The sequence below is a fragment of the Vicugna pacos genome, chromosome X (genome assembly GCF_048564905.1).
Source record: "Vicugna pacos chromosome X, VicPac4, whole genome shotgun sequence".
NCBI lineage: Eukaryota > Metazoa > Chordata > Mammalia > Artiodactyla > Camelidae > Vicugna > Vicugna pacos.
In genome coordinates, this window is record NC_133023.1 from 91,502,942 (window position 1) to 91,512,570 (window position 9,629).

Genomic DNA, 9,629 nt, shown 5'->3' on the forward strand with positions numbered 1-9,629 from the left:
TCTGTGGTGTTGTCAGTCACTTGTTATGCAGGCTTACAATGTACTCTTTGTTGATGCTGCCTTTGTCCCCACCTCAGCTGCGGAAATGTTAGCCACTCAGTCTGGTGTACCCCAGGTTCTGGGCTCCCAGAATCACCAGCCCAGATCTGCTAATGTCAGGCACTAGGATCTGCCATAGCGAGCATGCAGTCACCTATCTGAATTTGTGGTGCACCACAGTATCAGCACGGACTCCAGCCTTGCCTCCACATCCAGTACTGTATGCCAGCCTGTTGTAAATACCCGTACTCACCCCCACTGTGAGTTCTGCTTACTGCCTGTTCATCCCAAGGCACAAGTTCACAAAAGCATCAGCCAACCAAATCCACCCTCTCTGCCTGGAACTGTAAACAAATCTCAGTCCTGCCTGTGAAGTTCCAGGGCCCCTTGGTATGAATTGAGCTTTCACTATACATCCACACAGGAATAATGACTAAGCCCCACCTCTCTTCTCATGAGAACACATGTGCCCTTCCCCACCATGCACATCAGTACCAATGTTTTTTTTATGGGGGTCCCAAGGTATTCTGTTCTGCACACACCACCAGCCAGAGCTCACATCACTCTCTAGTTCCCTGAGGCTGCCTCTATGCAGTGGGCCTCATCCCTTTCCCTGGGCTCATCACCAATATCCAGCAGTCAGTCCAGGCTTGTCCCTGCCAGCTTGCATCTAGGGCTGGGGATTGCAGGGATCCTCTGTGTCACTTTTTCTTAGTTCTGTCTTCCAAGCAACTTCTACTTTCTCCTCTGAGCCTTGGAAGCTCCACTTCTGTCCCCACTGGCCCCCAGCTGGAGAGAAGGCATCCTAGCATGAGGGTGCCATTCTTCCTTTGCTGCTCCCTCTTCACAGGACTGGTCCTGCACTGATTTTCTTTTTCTTTTTTCTTTTTTCCCCCCTCTTACCAGATTTTGTGAGCATTCTACTGTATTTCAAAGTAAGAGATACTCTGCCAGATTTCAGTAAGTGTTTTGTGCAACTCAGTGGGTTCGTAGATATAATTCTTGGTGTATTTGTTGGAGAGGGTGATTTGTGAGTCTCTCTACTCCACCACCTTGACACCTCCCCACAACGTTCTTTTTAAATTGTCAATCCCATTGTAGCTCATTAGTTCTGTTTGATTATTTTTCCCTCAGTAGCATAAGAAACTTTTTGAGTTGCACTATTCAATTACCTTTCTTCAAACTTGTCATTAATAATCTTCAGGGAAAAGAGGGCTCTGGTTTCCTTATGTGTGTGTGTGTATGTGTGTGTGTGTGTGAAAGAGAGAGAGTGACAGAGAGAGAGAGAGGTGGAGAGAGAATGAGAGAATTGGAAATATTTATTTATAGATATAGCTTCTTTAGCTTCCATGAAAATCACAAAAATTCAATGGCTTAGGAGCTTCCCTGGCCCATGGAAAATGCTTAGAGTCTTCGTCTGTCTCTTTCATTCATTCCTTACATGTCACCCTACTACTGATCCAAGGTTATGCATATCTTGCCTCTCTGTGTTCCATGTCTCAATCTTATTATTGCTACATCCCCTAAGAAGACCACTGACATCACATATCTTCACAGGGGAATGCTAATGGCAGAGAGTTATCACCTTTGTGTTAGCCTCTTCTCCCAAGAAAGGGTGTCCCTCCCCTTTATAAGACAAATAGTTATTAAACAATTCCTATGATCCAGGCACTATCCAAGGTATTCAGGCTTAAATTTGAGAATGAAATAATAACTGTCCCTCCCTTCATGGAAGTCCCCCATTTCAGTTCCGTTCTCTGCACTGTCTCCTTCCTTCCCCTCAGCCCTCAGAAATATCCCTGAGTGTTATGTACAGAGAAAAGCAGTTGTTCTTTCAGTGGCCATCTAATTCCTGTGGTACACTGCCCCTTATCTTTTTTCCACAGTGTGGAAAATGATCTTTCTAAAGCACAGAAATGATTACTTCTCACCATAGCTTAGAAACCTCCTATGACTCCCCACTACCTACAAACTGAAGCTTTTATTTCATAGTAAAGCATATAAGACCCTTCATAATATGAGCCTAGTCTGGTGTATTGATCTATTTTTTTCCCAACTCCCCATTAAAAACTCTGTACTCAAAGCTGGAACTAGAGTGAGGTACCTACGGTATGAACCTAAAAGCAAGTGCCTCCTTACAGTTTTTTGTGCCTTAGGTGCTTCACTCAGCTTATCTGAGTCCCAATCCTGCTTATTTTGGGGCCATACAAGTAGGGCTCTCTGCCCCCAAACACATGATGTGCCTTTGCAGTGTTTCCTTTGTTTTCACTATCTTTCCTCTCTCATAATTAAAGACAATTCCAAAAATGTTTACTTATGTTTATTTTACTCACACCTCACTAGAGCGTAAGCTCCAAGAGAGTAAGGGTCATGTCTGTGTTGCTCACTGTTGTATCTCCAGCAATTAGGAAAAGGAAGGATAAAACAATTCCATTTCAAAAGCCACTTCCTCCATGGAATCTTCCCCGACTCTTCTGTCCCTCTGAAAATTCAATTGCTCTTCCTTTTATGCTCACACAAGTCTCCAAGGATATAACTCAGTTTTAGCTTTATCACACTGTAAGATATTTACACTAAATATCTCCCTTTTACTACATATATTGAAATAAATATTTTGATGTTAGAGCAGTTTTAAATTCACAGAATCATTACTAAGATAGTACAGAATTTTCAAATACTTCACACCCAGCTTCTCCTGTTATTAACATCTTACATTAATATGGTACATTTTACACAATTAATTGACTAATATTGATACACTATTATTAAAGTTCTTACTTTGCTCAGATTTCCTCAGTTTTTACCTAATGTCTCTTTTTTGTTCCACAAGATTCCATCCAGGATACCATATTATAGTCAGATGGCACATCTTTTTAGGCTCCTCTGGGTTGTGATAGTTTTTCAGAATTCCCTCATTTTGGTTACCTTGATAGTTTTAAGGTTTACTGATCAGATGTTTTGTACAATGGATTTCATTTTTCTCTGACTTTTTTCCCTCATGATTAGACTGGAGTAACATGTTTTTGGAAGGAACACCTCAGAGGTAAAATGCCATACTCATCATATCATATCAAATGTATATTATAAATATATATTAACCTTGGTTACCTGGTTTGAAGTAATGCTTGTCAAGTTCTGCACTGTAAAGTTTCCCTTTTCCCCTCTTTTCATACTGTCTCCTTTGGAAGACAGTCACTATGCAGAGTCCATACTTAGAGAGTGGGAAGTCATGCTTCACCTCCTTAAAGGTAGAGCATCTGTATAAGAAATTTGGAATTCTTCTCACCTGAGATTTGTGTATTCTTCTCACTTATTTATTTAGTAACTTACATCAGCACTTATTTATATCAAAAGTTTTATGTTTTGGATTACAGGCTTATACTATTTTGTTTATTTTGCTGCCCAAATTGCTTCAGCCTAGGTCACTGAGAGCTACTTCAGTTGGCTCCTGTATGTTTTTTCACATAGTCCTATTTTATTTTTAGCACTTTCTTATTCCTGGCATTACAAGATACTCCAAAGTAATCTTGTATAATTACTGTTCCAGTGGTAGAAACAGCCATTTCTTCAAGGAGTCCCAGTTTCTTTTATTGGGGAATGGTGTTAGAAACCAAGATCTGGGTGCAAGATGTGTTTCTTGATTGTGTCATTGCTTCTAGGGCTTCTCAGATGGCAGAGCAAGGAGATATAAGTGTGCATATTTAATGTATATATATTTATCTATAAATATTTCTTTTTCATTGAGATATAAGTGACATATAAGTGTATAAATTAAGGCGTACAGCATGTTGATTTAATACACTTATATATTACAATATGGTTAGCACTGTAACTTATTTAATATGTCCATCACATCATGCAATTATCATTTCTTTTTTTCTGGTGAGAACATTTAAGATTTAGTCTCTTAGTAGCTTTAAAGTATATAATACACTGTTGGTAACTATAATCACAATGCTGTGCATTAGATCCCCAGAAATTATTCATCTATTTGCAAATGTATGCCCTTTGGCCAACATCTTTCCAACTCTCCCAACCTCAGGCCCTCATAACTACCGTTCTACTCTCTGTTTCCATGAATTTGGCTTTTTTAGATTCCACATGAGTGATCTAATACAGTATTTTTTCTTTCTGTGTCTGATTTATCTTTTTGAGCTAGTGTTTTAGTTTTCTCCAGATAAAAACCTAGAAGTGGAATTGCTGGGTCTTATGGTAGCTCTATTTTTGATTTTTTTGAGCAACTTCCATACTGTTTTCCATAGTGGCTGCACCAACTTACATTCCCAGCAACAGTGCACAAGGGTTCCCTTTTCTCAACATCTTCACCAACACTTGTTATTTCTGATCTTTTTGGTAACAGTCATTTGAATAGGCATGAGGTGATATCTCTGTGGTTTTGATTTGCATTTCCCTGACAATCAGTGATGTTGAGCACCTTTTCACGTACCTATTGACTATTTGTATATATTCTTTGGAAAAATGTCTATTCAGTTCCTCTGTCCATTATTAAAATGTATTTTCCAACTTTTGAGATATAATTGACACATAACATTGTGTAAGTTTAAAGTGTACACTGTGTTGATTGGATACACTTATACTATTACCATCATAGTATTAGTTACCACCTCCATTCTATCTTGTAGTTGACATTTCCTTTTTGTAGTAAGAACATTTAAGATCTACTCTCCCAGCAACATTAAAGTATATGATAGAGTGTTATTAGCTATAGTCACCATGTTGTTAATCTTACAGCTAGAAGTCTGTACCCTTTGAGAGATACCTTGTTATTTCTATTGCTCCCAACCCCTGGTAACCACCACTCTACTCTTAGTTTCTCTTGGTAACCACCACTCTACTCTTAGTTTCTCAGAGTTTTCTCTTTTTAGATTCCATATTCTCATTGTGGGTAAAAATGGAAAATGATACAACTTCTTTTGAAGACAGTATGGCAGTCTCTTACAAAGCTAAGCAAAATATTACTATATGATCCAGCAACCATGCTCTAAGGTATTTACTCAACTAATCTGAAAAGCTATGTCTACACAAACTTGTAGTCGTGGTAATCTATATTATGACTCCATTTAATTCATCTTGCAAAAATTAAATGCACCTTGGGAGATGATGAAATGACATAAACTTAACAAGCAATAGGCCCTATTAGAGCTTCTATGCCAGATATGGTATTCTTACTATAACAGATTGTCACCAATATATCCTCTGACATTTGGTATGTGACTTTGATACAGCCAAATGATTTGTTTCAAAATTAATCAGAAAGAAGGATGAGAAGTTATTCATATTCACTTGGATAGACAGCAGCATATATTAATGGTTCTCACCCAGGTCTATTTTAACTCTCCTGCTCTTTGTCGAAATATTCCCAAGAGAATTTGATATTCTGTAAACTCTATAGGATCTCATGCTAGTTCACTATATTAATAACATCAATTTATTTGGCTCTGATAAAGAGGAGGTGGCAAATATTCTACTCCAGAAGGTGGTAGATAAATCTTATAATGACAGAGAGACTTGTCATATTGGTGAATTTTTAAAAGATCAAGTTAGGTGGAGGGTATAGCTCAGTGGTAGAGCACATGTTTAGCAAGCAGGAGGCCCTGGGTTTAATCCCCTGTACCTCCATTTTAAAAAAATGTAATTACCTACCCACCCAAACAAACAAATAAGAAGATCAAGCTTATCTGGTTCATGCAGGCATGCCATGAAGAGGACATGTTATTGTACCTTGCATCTCTTACTACTGAGAAAGTACCAAGATGGTAGACCTTTTTGGATTTTGGAGACTATATATACTGTACTTGGGAATATTTATGAGATGACTTTCAAATCTTCCAGTTTTAAGTTGAAGTAAAAGGAAGAAAGGCATTGAGGAAGGACTGACTATAGTACAAGTGGCACTGCTCGTTGGAAAAATTTCACCTGACAGATTCCATGGTGCTAGAGATGTTTGTGGTAGTTGAAGATACCATGCAGAGTCTCTGGTGAACCTGAAAAGTAAAGGTGAAGCACAGACCTATAGGGTCCTGAAGCAAGTCCACGTTGTCTGCCACAGAGAAATATATACCATTCAGAAAGAATGTGTTACTGGGTCCTGGTAGTGAATGAATGAGTATCTGTCCATGGGACATTAGCTGACTATACAGATAAGACTTCTCTCATGAACTTGGTTCTGGCAGACCTACCAGGTCATAAGATTTGGCTATCACAGTAGCAATCTATAGTGTGATAGAAGTAGTACATTTGGAATTAGATTTGATTATATCCAGATGGCATGAGTTAGTTAAATGAAACAGTGGCCCAGTACCTATTTTTGCAATAAGGACTCTTTTTCAGCTCACATCCATGACCTCATGAGGCATTCTTTATGACTTGTTGACAGAGGAGAAAAAAACAGGGTCTGGTTCCTGTGTTGATATGAGCCAAAAATGAATGACAGCTTCATTACAACCCCACTCAGAGGCATCTCTGAAATACAGTAGTAAGGAAAAATCCTTCAGATGTATAGAGCTGATCAATCATCCACTTTGGATGAAGACATAAATAAGCATATATGTAGACAGTAGTGATTAGTTTGACTGGTTGGTCAAGGTGTTGGGAGAAGCAAGATTGAAAGATCAAGGCAAATGGAATAGCATGTGGATAGACCCATAGGAGTCCACAGAATGTGAGGATTTTTATGTCTCACAGTAATGCCCATGCGAGAATATTCACTGGAAAAGAAGCACCACTAAACAAGTCAACAGGATGACTTGTTAAGTAGATGTCAGCCAGCCCATGTGTTTGTTACACCAGCACCTGCACAATCTACCTGTGAATGGATTAATCATGATATGAGAGATAGAGACTAGATATTGGACCAACAACATGGGCTTTCTCTTACCAAGACTGGTTAGCTACTACCACTTGGTATCTTGAGTAAATATCTTCCTGGTTTTCAGTACCAGAGGCCAATGCTAAACCCTCAATATGGTACTGTCCCTTGAAGAGACAAATCAGACATTTGGTGGTACATCTTGCACTGTAAAAGGCAAAGATTTATTATACCTTTGATTTACTTGTATTCTGAGTAAGGACTTGCGTTTCCTGCTTGTTGTGCTTCAGCCAACTCTACTATTTGAGTTCTTATAGAAAGCTGATTTACCAACATGAGGTCCTGCATACTATTACCTTGCATTAATGAATTATCTTCATGACAAAAGAGACATGACAATGGATGTATGACCATGAGGTCCACTGGTTATACCTTATGTCTCATTACCCAGAAACTGTCAGCCTAATAGAATACTGGCATGGTCCCTTGAATGTTCAGATAAGGCAATATTTTGGATATGATGCCTATGATTTGGGGTCTCTGTCCTTTAATGAAGCAGTCTATATCTTGAAACAGCAGTCATTATTTGGTGTTCTATCTCCAATAGGTAGAATACATGGATTTGGGGGAAAATGGATGGAAGAAGGAATGGCCCCACTCACCATCATTCCCAGTGACCTACTTGAAAACTTTAAGTTCTATGGTTCTAGATGCCCTAATTTCCAGAGGGTAGATGCTTCCACCAGGGGATTCTGTAAGATTCCTACTAAACTTAAAGCAATGACTGCCACCTGGTAATTTTGAGTTTCTTATGCCAGTAGAATAGCAGGTAAAGAAAGGGATGACATATTGGAAAAGCTAACTGACTTTGACCATCATGAGTAGGTGGAATTGTTACTCCTATACTCATTTTTAACTGTGAATGGGCAATGGATCTGGAAGGAAGTGGCTGGAGAACAGGGAGTCATCTTTCTGCCATGGCCAGCATCCCAGAGATCTTGAGCTCATCAGAATTTATTCTACCTCCATAGCAATGGGCTTACATTGTGGAGGAAGGGAGGTTATCCTCAAGGTGATCTGGACTCATTTGCCATCTCCAGAAAGCACCACCACGAAATATTTCCAATCATTACAAGGCTTGCAGATTGGCTCTGCTCTAAGGGAAGGAAATGTGTTCATTAATTATGGGCCAAGAGGGAATATGAAAGTTGGGCTTTGACCATATGACCCAGGAATCCCACTCCTGGGCTTGTATCCAGAAGGAAATCTACTTCAGGATGACACCTGCACCCCAGTGTTCATAGCAGCACTATTTACAATAGCCAAGACATGGAAACAGCCTAAATGTCCATCAACAGGTGACTGGATAAAGAAGAAGTGGTATATTTATACAATGGAATACTACTCAGCCATAAAAGCCGACAACATAATGCCATTTGCAGCAACATGGATGTTCCTGGAGAATGTCATTCTAAGCGAAGTAAGCCAGAAAGAGAAAGAAAAATACCATATGAGATCGCTCATATGTGGAATCTAAAAAACAAACAAACAAACAAACAAAAACAAAGCATAAATACAGGACAGAAATAGACTCATAGACAGAGAATACAGACTTGTGGTTGACAGGGGGGCAGAGGGTGGGAAAGGAAAGACTAGGATTTCAAAATTGTAGAATAGATAAGCAAGATTATACTGTATAGCACAGGGAAATATACACAAAACGTTATGGTAGCTCACAGAGAAAAAATGTGACAATGAGTGTGTATATGTCCATGTATGACTGAAAAATTCTGCTGAACACTGGAATTTGACACAACATTGTAAAATGATTATAAATCAATAAAAAATGTTAAAAGAAAAAAAAAGAAAGTTGGGCTCTGAATGCCAGGAAATAGTGCCATGTGGGAGTGGAGAGCTTGTCTAAAAGCTAAATTGAAGGAACTGTTCAGTGCTGACTGAAATGGCCACTTCTGGGGCTTGTGAGAATTTAACTTTGTCAGCCAGAAGAAGGATCAACTTGATATATCATAGGACTTTTTCAAGGCTCCATTATGAAACTGGATTCTTTTTTTGGAATTTTCCTTTTTCTATGCTCTATTAATTGACACCTAGTATTCCTCACATTGTCCTATATTTGTTCAAAATTCCTTATGTGCTGATTTCCTACAGTGTGCCAGGTTTGAGTAGTGGTGGGATTGGGGGAGTGAGACTGAGGGCTAGGGTAAGATACAAGGTTGAGTTAGCCATGGCACTTACCCCCGAGGAGCTTAAAATCTAGCAAGGGAGACAGAACTTTGATCAAAAACAGTATAAAAGTGCTAGAGCAGAAGTCTGAACACAGCATCATAGGACTCCAAGGGAATAAGAAGCTGTTTAGCTGCCTCGAGATCAGGGAAGGCTTAACAAAGGAGAGGACACTTGAGCAGAGACTTGATTAATAAGTAGGCACTTGCTAGGTTGAGAAGAAGAGAAAGATCATTCTTGGCAGAGAGAACAGAGTGTCCAAAGACACAAAAGTAAGAAATATGGCTATATTTTTTTGGAATGGTAAGTGAGACTTTGTAGGAATTTGATCCATTACAAAGTTGTTCAGGCTGTTCTCTGTATAAGGGTGCCTGGCCAAGAGGTCATATAGGTGCCAATCCCTAGGTTACATTCTGCTTATCAACTCAGAACTTCTGGTAAGAAGCTGTGTATTTCTAGAGAAAGGGGTTTTATCCTACAAGTTTTTTATTATCAGAGAACCCAGTCCCTCCATAAT